The sequence below is a fragment of the Pristis pectinata genome, chromosome 22 (assembly GCF_009764475.1).
Source record: "Pristis pectinata isolate sPriPec2 chromosome 22, sPriPec2.1.pri, whole genome shotgun sequence".
Lineage (NCBI taxonomy): Eukaryota > Metazoa > Chordata > Chondrichthyes > Rhinopristiformes > Pristidae > Pristis > Pristis pectinata.
The window spans coordinates 31,797,953-31,811,613 of NC_067426.1; the positions used below are offsets into that span (position 1 = coordinate 31,797,953).

The 13,661-nt window shown below is 44.6% G+C and overlaps 1 protein-coding gene across 12 annotated transcripts in view; it reads left to right on the forward strand.

The window, feature by feature from the left end:
* Positions 1-13,661, forward strand: part of eva1ba (eva-1 homolog Ba (C. elegans)) — an 85,311-nt gene that overhangs the window by 58,885 nt on the left and 12,765 nt on the right. For 2 of the 12 annotated variants that reach the window (XM_052036623.1, XM_052036625.1), the window contains one exon: positions 12,252-12,456. The exons of 9 other annotated variants lie outside the window; for them this stretch is intronic. The gene's annotated coding sequence lies outside the window, so the exon portion shown is untranslated. Of the gene's footprint in view, positions 1-8,119; positions 8,140-12,251; positions 12,457-13,661 lie in introns of those variants that run through there. One more of the 12 variants, XM_052036631.1, reaches the window with a different exon arrangement.

The following is a 13,661-nucleotide window of genomic DNA, read 5'->3' on the forward strand; positions in this document are numbered from 1 at the left end:
AGGTCCCAGAACCAATCCTTGTGAGACACCACTTGTCACAGCCCTCCAATCTGAATGCACTCCCTCCACCACAACCCTCTGCTTTCTTCAGGCAAGCCAATTCTGAATCCACATGGCCAAGCCTCCCTGGATCCATGCCCTCTGACCTCCTGAAGAAGCCTACCATGTGGAACCTTGTCAAACACCTTACTAAAATCCATGTAGACCACATCTACTGCACTACCCTCATCAATCTTCCTGGTCACCTCCTCAAAGAACCCTATCAGGCTTGTGAGACATGATCTTCCCTTCACAAAGCCATGCTGGCTGTCTCTAATCGGTCCATGATTCTCTAAATGCTCATAGATCCTATCTCTAAGAATCCTTTCCAACAGCTTGCCCACCACAGACGTAAGGCTCACTGGTCTGTAATTCCCTGGACTATCCCTACTACCTTTTTTGAATAAGGGGACAACATTTGCCACCCTCCAATCCTCCGGTACCATTCCCGTGGAAAATGAGGACTCAAATATCCTCGCCAACGGTTCAGCAATCTCCTCCCAAGCCTCGCAGAGCAGCCTGGGGAATATTCTGTCAGGACCCGGGGACTTATCTGTTCTAATATTTTCTAACAACTCCAACACATCCTCTCTCTTGATACCTATGTGCTCTAGAACATTATCCTTACCAACACTGTCCTCAGCGTCATCAAGGCCCCTCTCTTTGTTGAATACTGAAGAGAAGTATTCATTGAGAACCTCACCCACTTCCACAGCTTCCAGGCACATCTTCCCACCTTTGTCCCTAATCGGTCCTACCTTTACTTTCCTCATCCTTCTGCTCTTCACGTACGTGAAAAAAGCCTTGGGCTTCTCCTTAACCCGACTCGCTAAGGCCTTTTCATGTCCCCTTCTTGCTCTCCTCAGCCCCTTCTTAAGTTCCTTCCTTGCTACCCTATATTCCTCATGAGTCCTATCTGATCCTTGCAGCCTACACCTTATGTATGCTACCTTCTTCCTCCTAACTAGTTCTTCCAACTCTCTTGTCACCCATGGTTCGTTCACTCTGCCATTCTTTCAAGGATCATTGGACTGTACCCTAAGGTCCCTCTGTTCATCGACACTCCTGAGGGTCTTACCATTTACTGTGTAGGTCCTCTTCTCATTTGACCTTCCAAAACACATCACTTCACACTTGTCGGGATTAAATTCCATCTGCCTTTGCTCCATTCAATTTTCCAGCTGATCAATATCATGCCGTAGCCTAAGACAATATCCTTGCTATCTACAACACCACAGTTTTCCTATCATCTGTGGATGTGGGGAGAATGAAATGGGGATTGGTGTAGGGCTGGTGTGAATGCATGCTTGATTGTCAGCACAGACTCAAAAGACCAGTTTCCATCCTGTACGACCTCTATCGGAAAGGGAGGTATTCTGTGAAGTATACTTACCTCTCTGTTGTGTTTGTAATCGGCGTTGATATTTTTGGTTCTGTTAATCCTCAAGGATAACAGCCAGGAGCAGGATTCTTTTTTCCTAACTTATTCCACGGACAATGAGACCCATTATAATGGAGCTTCTCCGCTTAACCATCTCAACACTAACCAGGGACCTCACTGCTCAGGGTAGCTCTGAACTTAAAGCAGCCAACTTTATCTATTTTCTGTGTCGTTATGGATCAGCAGTGTCGGTCATGATTCATTGACGACTGAGACAGAATGCTGCACTACTCACTGAAGTGAGCTCAAGGTGCTACTTACTTATGGCAGGGTAATTAGCCGGATTTTAGTGAAATCACTCCAGAGCATTAACAAGTCCTGAACAATACATCTACTACTCTTACAGTGCCGTTGATGGGGAATATGTGGGTTGAGATTATAAGGTCAGATACCAGCAGCCAGCAAAGGGCACTAACATTTGTTTCTATGAAGATAAACTAGTTGATGTGCAGTGGTAGTTGTTAGAAAGCTTGACCTTTGTAGGTTCTGAAATTAAGAAGGGAGGCCTGTATTAAGAGAAGGCAAGCAGGGACAAAGTTTCTTTGTTTCCCATTAACAAAGAATGCTTGGAGCCTTGTTCTGATCTTCTAACTGCATCACAGGGGTTGGCCTAATGTAGGCATTGGCCTGGCTTCTGTGGTCAGTGGAGAAGCACTGCTGCTTGTTACTGACTGAAGGTAGTCCGCAAATATCCAGCTATCCCTGTGGTGTGGGATATCCCCTTTTCTGATGATGATTGCTGTCAGGTTTCCACTTCAAGAAGATCATTGGCATTTCTCAACAGTGATATCATTGGATAGGCTGACCATCCAACCATGTTGTAGAATTCTCTGTCAGCAAACATAGAAGTAAGAAGCACAATTTTCTTGCCAACATTTTACAGATCATGGGAGTAAAGATTGGTCCATATACATTAGATTAAATTAGAAGCTGAAATTTCATAAACAAAAAAAAGTGATTTTCAATCTTTTGAAATTAATTTCATTTTGAATCATTTACCTGAGGAAATAAAAATCCACATAGAATATTTTTTTAGTGTTTGGGAGACTGCTGAACCCAATTATGACATAAAACTTCTCATCTCATGTAGCAAAGCAGCAATTCCAGGGATTTTTAGTGGGAGTAGTGGAAGTCCAAAGTTCTGGGCGGTCTGCAGGATGTGCTGGAGGTAGTTGAGAAACAGCACACCCTGTGGAGGAGCAGGGATACCCAACGAGGACATCTGAACTTCTGGATTTCATTGTGACACATGCATGTGTGTATTCCAGAAGCTGCTGATGGATTTGTTCCATTGAGTGTAAATTGGCCCACCATTCCTTCTCACCACGAGGTCTGAGACAATAACTGCACCTCTGGTGCATAGGATCCTGGTAGGCAGCTGCTTACTCATCATGACAGTGACCTGGTCAGTGCTTTCTCCTGGTAATAGGCCATGATTCCAGGCCTGTAGATGTGCAATGAGGCATGCTCTTAATGTAAAGGGTTGGAATTATGGTCAGAGTTTTCGCTTTTCAACTGCTTTTCAAGGGCTTTTCTCTTTGGAGAGAAGGAGGATGAGAGGTGACTTGATAGAGGTGTACAAGATGATAAGAGGCATAGATCGAGTGGACAGTCAGAGACTTTTTCCCAGGGCAACAATAGCTAACACGAGGGGGCATAATTTTAAGGTGATTGGAGTTAGATATAAGGGGGATGTCAGGGGTAAGTTTTTACTCAGAGAGTGGTGGGTGCGTGGAACGCGCCGCTGGCAGAGGTTGTGGGGGCAGATACATTAGGGACATTTAAGAGACTCTTAGATAGACACATGAATGATAGAAAAATAGGCGGCTATGTGGGAGGGAAGAGTTAGATAGATCTTATAGCAGGATAAAATGTCGGCACAACTTTGTGGGCCAAAGGGCCTGTACTGTTCTATGTTCTAAAAGAGAGACACCTGAGCAGCGTATTATTTAGGCAAATTATAAGTGATCATTAGTGTTTGAAGGCTCACTTCACAAGCATCTGTGGTGAGCTCAGCATCCAGTATTTTATAGATCCAGACACATCTTATTGTTTTCATAGTCTGCCATTCAAGATAATTTGAGAAAGAGCCTCTTCAGCCAATCTATGTACACCTATCCTGAAAGATCCTGGAGTTTTGCAATATGAACAATCCCAGGGATCTTCTTCCCCTGATTTGACCTGGGATGTCCCGCTCTCTTTTTGTATAATGATGAATCTCCTGCAAGTCCTGATGGTACCATTTAACCAGTTTGAACATATGTCCCTTAGCCCTTACTCGCTGATTGATTTAAATCCGATCGCGCATACAACTGATCATTTTTAATATGTCTGAATAGCTACAGCTCATGTGCACCTTTTCCAAGTTGAAAACCTGCAACCTTTCACCATAAATCAAACCTTGACGTTAAAAATTTGCTTCGTTGCACACATTTCCTCTGGCCCCGAGAAATAGTCTGCTGACTAGTACATCCTGGTAAGGCCAATGTATGCTTTGATTATGAGCTCCCCTGACTTGTGTTTCACCTCTCTGACTGTGTGGCTCAACATGCTCTGGGCATAATTGACTTGTCGTTGTTCAATGACTGAACATCAGATGTATTGCGTCTACTAAGAGTCTGGGGGCTTTTGCAATTTCTTTGACTATTTCAATATATTTAATGGAGAATGTTTGTTGACCAGTTTAGCAGGTGCATGCGTGTGCGTGTGCGGTTTGGTGTATTCACTTGCATTAAGTGTCACTTTTTATCATGCTGACCAACCCTCCTTGGCTGACTTTGTAATTGGTGCTAACAGGCTGAAAAATTACATCTCTGACTGCAGTCCAAATTTCCTTTTAATCAGCCCCAAATTCCTCAGCTGTTTTATTCATATTCCTCTGGCATCCATTCCAGAGTTATACTGCAAATGGAAACACATCACACATTAATGACTAAAACGTATCTGTGGATACCTAGATCATCCGACATGGAGCTCTGACAGACTTCCTCTGGATCCATTTATTCATCAGAATTTAAAACAAAAAATGTGAGTCCTCAAAAAGTCAGATGACAAACATTTCTCTTCAAACAATATTTTATTCTATCTCCTTGGTGTAGGAACAATAGAAGATTCTGTGCTTGAAAGCTGTGTGGGTTTAGTTGATTAAGATCCAACTGTTTCCCCCCTACTTGGCATTTGCTGCGCCTTGGCTTTTGCTAGTCTGCTCCCATCCACAGAGAGTGGATACAAGAGGAAAATTGACACCCTTTGTGGTAAGGCTACCTGTAACAATCCTTCAGATGTGCATTCTCAGCAGAAGCCAAAGAATATTCATCAGAATTCTGAACTGTGATTGGGACGAAATCTTCTGAAGGAAAAGTCCTTTTTGCAAAACTTCAGCTAGTTTTAGGAACCTTTAAACACAAATTTTGTGCAGGTCTGAGGTAATAAGACCGTTGGGAAGTAGAAGCAGAGGTAGGCCATTCAGCCCTCGTACTAGCTCCACCCTGCAGTAAAATCATGACTGATCTTTTACCTCAGTGCCACCTCCCTGCACTAATCCCATGCCCACATTGTTGCTGAATATTCTGTACAAATACACACTATTAATGCCGTGGAGATGCCGGGAAGTGATGAAGTGACTTTTTCCCAGGGCGAAAATGGCTAACACGAGGGGACATAATTTTAAGGTGATTGGAGGAAGGTATAAGGGGGATGTCAGGGGTAAGTTTTTTTATACAGAGCGTGGTCAGTGCGTGGAACGCACCACTGGCAGAGGTTGTGGGGGTAGATACATTAGGGCTATTTAAGAGACTCTTAGAATGATAGAGAAATGGAGGGCTATGTGGGAGGGAAGGGCTAGATAGATCTTAGAGCAGGATAGAACGTCGGCACAACATTGTGGGCTGAAGGGCCTGTACTGTGCTGTAAAGTTCTATCTTCTATGACAGGTGTCCACAACACACAGGCAGCTGCACATGCAGTTACACAGATGTTGCCTGATCTGCTGAGTGTTTCCAGCATTTTCTGCTTTTCTTTGTTAAAATATTTAAATTACCAGCCTGCCACCGGGAAGAGAATTGGTTGTTTTGCCCCTTTTACTGCTGTCTGTTAAAATGTTCAAACCAGGACTGACTGGCTGAGATTGGGTTTCAAGTTTTTAACATTTGAGTGATTGATATTCCCCACCTGCACACAAGCATGCATACTGATCCCTGCCCCCACCCCTCCCCAAAAGTTGGCTTCCTTCTGAATATACCATTCCCATGTTTGTGGGAAGCTGTACCAGTTACAGTGTTCTTAACATTTAAGTGATGTTGCACATCCGGCTTCTCCCTATTCATGTTCTGAATCAGTCAGAGTCTCAAGATGTGATCAGGGAATTCTTTTCCGGGTTTATTCCATTCTCTCATGTGACAGGGACTCTGATTCCAAGTAGTCTGGCAATTGGAAAATTCTGGAAATTGCAAAGCCAGTCTCCCACCCACCCAATGCAAAATGTTCTGGCTGAAATATCCCCATCACCCATATGGTGTTTCCATTATTTTACTTCAAGTGATCCTGCCAACAAATGAGCTGTTTCTGCAGTTAACAATTTCTCACTAAACATTTGATCGAGATTTTCCACTAGGAACTTGCAACCTTACCATTATCAAAGGATGTCCTTTCTACATAAGGTCCTTTGTTCTTGAGTTCTAAGCAATTCTCCTAAAAGAAAGACAAAATAATAACAGAAAATTCTGAAACAAGAACTCAGCAGGCCAGGCAGCATCTGTGGAGAGTGAAACAAGAGTTAACATTTCAGGTTTGGGACCCTTCATCAGAACCTGGAAAGGAAGAAACAAGTTTGTTTAGGTTGTGGGGAAGAGGGGAACAAAGGAATGTCTCTGGATGACTTAATGAGGCAGTTAAGATCAGAGGATCAGCTAAGATCTCATAAAGTCCCAACCACTTCTCTCCTGTCCCTTAGGGAAAACATCCTAGTGTGCCCATCAAGTGACTCCAGTGACCCCAGCATTGCCTTGTAACTGCACTTTAGTGTGGTCTACCAACCATTGTAGCATGTCACCAGGTTTGGTTTGAGAAGAAAGCCTACATCCACCCTTAGGCCAACTAAGAGTGGACAATGAATGAGGCTTTGTAAGTGATACCCATAAGCCAGATGTTTGTATTGAGGACTTTGCAAGGTTCTCTGTCTGGGAGCAACTTTGCAAGGTGCCTGAATTCGGTGCCTAAGTCGATGCCCGCTGGTTGCCTGGATTTATTCTTTACCATTTTTGTGACATCCAGAGCATGCAAGGGAACCCACACAGTCACTGGGAGAGCATGCAAACTCCACACTGACAGCACCAGAGGTCAGGATTGAACCGGGGTCACTGGCGCTGTGAGGCAGCAGCTCTCCTCACGGCGCCACTGTGCTGTTCGAAATCATTGGCTCTTCTGGGTTCCTGAAGAGCAAATTCTGCTCAGGTTATTGCTGTCCTGCTGAACTGCCCAGTCCTGTGGAATCCTACCCTAATCTGTTCCACTGATGTGGTCCGCCAGTAACTGCCTCAGGAATGTGGGGCCAGCAAGCTGACCATCTCTTCCTGCACTGACCCTGTAATTAAGACCACTGCTTGTCAGTGAAGGAAATCATAAAATTCTCTTCCCAAAACACCAGTGAAAATTCTTGGAATGCCATCTAATAAAAATGGAATTTAACTCCTTCAGTCACAGGGAGAAACAGTTATCTTTGTATTTCTTCAGAGGCAAGGTTTCTGGTTTCTGTTGTCAGACAAAATTGTAGATTGAGATTTGCAAAATACCGCTGTCAATTCTGAAACCTCATGTGATTAAAAATGGATGTGTTCAGTCAGTATAAAACTGTACCCTTGTTTACAAAGCTCAACCAGGCTTAATTTACTAATTGATGCAACGCCCTGCTGAGTGAAGTGACTGCACCACATTTTTACTCTTCATTGCCAAAGAAATGCATTCTTTCTATTTCAACTTAAGTGCTTCTTGCTTATTTACACCCTCTCTGTTAATTTCTTTCTACAAACGACTCCACCAGCAGCCCCAACCCACGACCACCTTTTCCCCTTCACTACAAGTTGACTGAGGTAGGCGAGTTGTCTGAGGTAAACTAGTTGACTAGTTGCCTGTCTTCCAGTAACTGCTGACACTTTGGAAGGCTGATCTAATCAGAAGGCAGGCAAGTGAGCACCCATCTTCCAGCTGGTCCTTCATAGGAGCTTTCGCTGTGACAACGAACCTTCCAAGCTCAGAGCTCAGAGTACCAGTTAACCCTCTCACTGCTGGCAGACAGATCCCTCCCTGCCCAGATGATCCAGGCTGGTAAACGGGGGTGGGGAGGAACAAAGCTGTTACTAATTTGCTAAACAGCACAGCTTTACCTTTGGAAAGAATCAGTTGTTTAACAAACTCTACCATTTCAAATAAGTTTTATGGAGCTGGTTACAATTGATGTTGGCTTATGCACCATTAAGAGGATTAGATCACATTAGTGAAGATCTTTAGTGATTAGTTTCATTTCACCATCAGGAGCCCAAACAATCCTGGGTGCATTGTCACTTGCCCCAAGATGTCTGCACCTCAGTTATTGTAACAGCTGCGAGTGACATATATAGTGGAGAGCCCTGGCTACTTTCCACTGCTTCCACACTACCAAAAAGGTAAGTTGAAGCCAAAGGGAGTGGGAGTGTTCTGCCTGGTGTTGTCACTGGGCTGGGAGAATGCTTCATTGCCAAGCTTGTGATGGTGACTGGAGCTATTCTGCACCACTTCCCTCATAGCAGTCAGAGATTATGGTAAGGGAATCTGAGGGCCCAGTTTATCTAACAGTCAGCAAGCCTGGACTGGGGTCTCATTGACTGTTAAGGCCATTTGGGGTGGAACTGGCCACTTATGGTCAGGGAGTCCCTGCACTGTAAGGGGCCCCACAGCTACCTTGGACCTGCAAACCTGCGCCTCTCCTGGCCAAGGCCAGTGTACATCCAATGGCGTGCAGCCAGTGAATTCCTGCCACACCCCAATGATGGGTGGATGGTAGGTGAATTGGCCGCCGTAAATTGTCCCTGGTGTGTTGGTGTATTGGTATTGGTTTATTATTGTCACTTGTATTGAGGTACAGTGAAAAACTTGTCTTGCATACCATTTGTACAGATCAATTCATTACACAGTGCAGTTACATTGAGCTAGTACAGAGTGCATTGAGGTAGTACAGGTAAAAACAATAACAGAATACAGAGTAAAATGTCACAGCTACAGGGAAGTGCATTGCAGGTAGACAATAAGGTGCAAGGTCATAACAAGATAGATTGTGAGGTCAAGAGTCCATCTCATCGTATAAGGGAACTGTTCAATAGTTTTATCACAGTGGGATAGAATCTGTCCTTGAGTCTGGTGGTACGTGCCCTCAGGCTCCTGTATCTTCTGTCTGATGGGAGAGGAGAGAGAAGAGAATGTCACGGGCGGGTGGGGTGTGGTAGAGTCTGGTGGGAGTTGATGGGAATATAGAACATCGAACACTACAGCACAGTACAGGCCCTTTGGCCCACAATGTTGCGCCGACATTTTATGAGGGGGGAATAAAGTAGAATTAGTGTAAGGTTAGTGTAAATGGATGTCTGATATTCTTGATGAGCTACAGGGCCTAATTTCATGCTGTATAATGCTGAACAATCAATAGGATACCCTGCCTTTTAGTTGCCTAGGCATTACTCCATCCAACTAGCCTGCAGAGCTACATGCAGTAATATCCAGAACTCTGAGAGCCGTGAGCTGTATGCACCTTTCATAAATTCACTTTTTATTGCCAACACTCCACCTTATAAAATTTATCGAAAAACACTAAACCCCTGCATGCTCCATCTGGCTAATTACAGATGGAGCTGGAAGCCTTGAGTTTACATCCTAGTCATAAAGCAAATTCCCATTTCCAAAAGATTTATTAGATGCTGAGTTTTGTATGGTTTGGATCTAAGACTGCAGTCATTTCTGTAAGGTCATCCTTGGCAAGTTCTCCACCGGAACGTGGGTGGTTAGCACAAGCATTATTCCACAAAATGACACAACTAACTGAAGGCAGAAACCAGAGTGTTTGGGCATGGTGCTAATGTAGTTACTTTGTTTATCCTTAATTTTGATTTAGGGGGATCTTCACCTGTTGTGATTCATTTCAATGTGCTCACTTTGATAAGATAAGATCTCTTTATTAGTCACAGGTACATCAAAACACAGTGAAATGCGCCTTTTGCATAGTGTTCTGGGGGCAGCCCACAAGTGTCGCCACGCTTCCAGCGCCAGCATAGCACGCCCACAACTTCCTAACCTGTACGTCTTTGGAATGTGGGAGGAAACTGGAGCACCCGGAGGAAGCCCACGCAGACAGGGGGATAACGTACAAACTCCTTACAGACAGTGGCTGGAATTGAACCCGGGTCGCTGGCACTGTAAAGCGTTACACTAACCGCTACACTACTGTGCCTGCGTGAGCGGTGCTTTACAGATGAGGCATCACCTTCCTATTTATCTTTGCGCTGCTGGTTTCTTTTTCATACCCCACTGTTTCACTACAGAGGCCGGCAACAGCCTGTCTGCAGGCACCTTACTTCATTATCCTGGCACAATACACATAATGCCTGTCTAATGGCCAGTTGGCCAAGGTTAGAGACCACCATGTCACTGGATGTCACAGCTCCCCACTTCACCCTCTTCACCGCCACTGATACACATCTGAATTTAGAGGACATTGCACGCAGGCAGTCACCACCCTCACCACTGATATGTGCCCACCAAGGATCAGGGACCACCAGGCACTGGATGTCACAATGCAAGAGAACCATTTCCTTGAATTTTCATGATCACACTTGAGCCATCAAAGAGCTGCACATGGCTCTTGGACCATGGTTTATAATCCCTGATCCAATATCTTGCCCTGATTGATATTGTTCATTATAGGAGCCTTAATTCAGAGGATATTAACTGCTGCAGGCACCATCATCAAACTTAGTTGTAACCTCATCTGTGTCACTGAATGGTGATCACCAGTGACCATCAGTACGGTGCAATGATTTTCATAAGTTAAGATAAGATAAGGTGTCTTTATTAGTCACATGTACATCGAAACACAGTGAAATGCATCTTTTGCGTAGAGTGTTCTGGGGGCAGCCCGCAAGTGTTGCCACACTTCCAGCAGCAACATAGCATGCCTACAACTTCCTAACCCGTACGTCTTTGGAATGTAGGAGGAAACCGGAGCACCCGGAGGAAACCCACACAGACACGGGGAAAACGTATAACCTCCTTACAGACAGCAGCCGGAATTGAACCCGAGTCACTGGCGCTGTAATAGCGTTACGCTAACTGCTACACTACCGTGCCTGCCCATCTTACTCATTTCGTAAGATGACATGGTTACTGGGGGAACGCTGGCTGAATTATATGTCTCCTTAATCTGAAGCTTCTGAAAACTAAATTAAAAATAGAAAATGCTGGAAATATTCAACAGGGCAAGCAGCATCACTAAAGAGAGAAACAAGGTGTACATTCTGGGTTGATGAGCCTTCATTAGAAAAGTCTTGCCTGATTTAAGTTGCAGGGAAGGGAGGGGGATGGGAAGAAGAAAGGGAATATCTGTGATTCAGTGGAGATCAAGAGAGACTGAATGACACAAGTGGTGGTGGTGCTTGCTGAGAGAGAGTGGGGCAGACGTGATAATTGCAGCTGATCTGTCTGGAGGTGGTGCAAGTAGAGGGAGATGGACAAGAAACGAGGAGGGAGAAAAAATGCAACAATGGAACAGGTACAAAGCACAGCAGATGCCAGAGATATTCAGCAGGTCAGGCAACATCTATATAGAGAGGAACAGAATGTTACAGACTGATGATCCTTCATCAGTACTGGCAAGTTCTAGTACTAACTAGAATAGCTGGTTTTTCAATTCACTGTTATTCCTGAGGGCTATAACACGGCTAATGGAAGATGAGGCTCTGTTCCCCAAGCTTATGGCTGGGCTTGATTGGAAGACCATAAGAGGTGAGGACTTAGAGGTCAGAGTGGGATGGAGGATTAAAGTGATAGAAGCTCAGGTCACCCTGGTTCTGCAGAGTGATCACACAGTCTGTGTTTGGCTTCTCCAGTGTAAAGAAGACTGCAGTGTGAGCACTGAATGCAGTACACTGGATTGGAAGTAGGGCAAGTGAATCACTGCTTCACTGAGCAAGAGCATTTGGGCCTCTGGACGGTGGAAAAAGAAGCAAGAGTACAGGTGTTGTGTCTTCTGCAATTGTTGGGGAAGGACAATGGGAAGAGGGTGGTTGGGGGGAACAGAAGAGCAAACTAAGGGCTCGCAGTGGGAATGGTCCTTTCAGAATGATAATGAGGAGGGAAAGTTGTGTTTGATGATGAAATTACAGAGGATGATCCATTGAATGCTGGTGGGGTGAAGGTGAGAACAGGGAAAACATCCTTGGGGGGAGCGGTGAGGTGGGGAGAGTCACAGTTAAGGAAAAAGTAAGAAATCTGAGAAACACCAGTCACATGAAGCATGAGCCAATTTCTGATGTCTTGCCTCTTCTGCTTTGATGAGGGTAGTAATGCCCTTCCTCATGGATTGACATACTGCCAGCTAGGCACATAACACCGTACTCTTCCAGAAGTTAATCAGGCAGTGGTCTGCACAGACCACTCTCAAAGGCCCTGCAGGAGAAGGAGACGGTGGATCCTTTTGGATGGCTTACCAAGCAGACTCTCAAAGTCATTTAACAGAGTGTTTCTTCTCCAGATCTTTCAAACAAACAACCAAGGGCTTGCTTGACTGGGTGAGGAGGACCGTCCCTGTCAGATCCTCCTGGGTACAACTGGAATCTCAATCCCGACGCATGCTGCTCTCAAGATGGCTGCAGTGACACTGAAACAGTTATCCATCTCCTTCTGGAATGTGTGTCTGCCAGCGAGGTCTGGAAAAGGATGCAGTAGTCTTTGCCAAGGTGAATCCTGAACAGTGGTTTAACACGGGACTATGCTCTATAGGCTGTTCCTGGAGACACACTGAGGCAAATACCAAATGCTGCTGGGAGTATATCAGTTTGGCAATGGCTACCTCTTGTCTGCCTGAAACCTACTGGTCTCCCAGTGAATAAACAAATGTGGCAGACTTGTATACTCCAAGCAAGGGAGAAAGTAACTCAGTATCTTACACTCCAAGACTGAGGCACAAAGTGTGGGTATGGAGTCAGAGTGCTTGTGTTTCTGCAGCAGTATGTGAAAGGCGTTAACCTGGTGATAAAAGTTCAAGCCTCACCATGGCAGTGGAGAATTTAAATTTACTTAATTAAATGAATCTGCATTGGAAATCTATAATCAGTAAGGATGATCATTAAACTACTGGATTGTTGTTAAAAACCTATCCGGTTCACTGATGTAGTTTTTTCCTTCATCCTTATCTTTAGCGTCATATGACTCCGATCCAACCAATGTGCTTGCCCGGAACCAAGGAGGAAGTAATGAGTCAAGGGGGGGATGGACAATAAATGCTGATCTCTGTTGTCCATATCCTGTAAACAAATACAGAGTCTCATCCCAAATTGAACTGTAGCTTTTGAAACTGCCCAGAAATATTTGAGAGCAATCCAAAAATATGGTTCAGTTTAAATCAATGACGGCAACTCTGGGCTCATAAGATTAGGAGAGTGGGAACACATCTGGCTTTTCCAGAGTGAGAAAGAACTTTTCCCACTGAGTCAATGCTTCATGTGCCTACCAACCCATCAATGCAAACACCTGGGGAGCAGTGGGAGCAACAGATTGATCCTGTGGAGCTCAAACCTTCCGTTGTCTTCGCTCCAAAGCTGCTGGAGAGGAAGTGTTTTGGCCAGACCTGTTTTTTTCTGTTTTGAATAAACAATGATTAAGATTGACCATGTGAAAAGTTTTGTTGACTTAAGCTCCCCACGCAAGTAATCTCAACAATAAAACAAATCAGCACAAAGGTTGAACATATTTTGCTCAATAATTGCTCCAACTCCTTAGCCACTGTTTCTTGGCTCAGTACAAGTCAGAAGAGGGTACACAGTGAGTTACTGCACCCCAGTGCAATTTTGAGCCTTGTTGATGAGCCAAGCTCTTCATTCCATTTCTAGTTCATGCTGTGTAAACTTATTTCACCAAAGGGATCAATGACCTACTACACTTG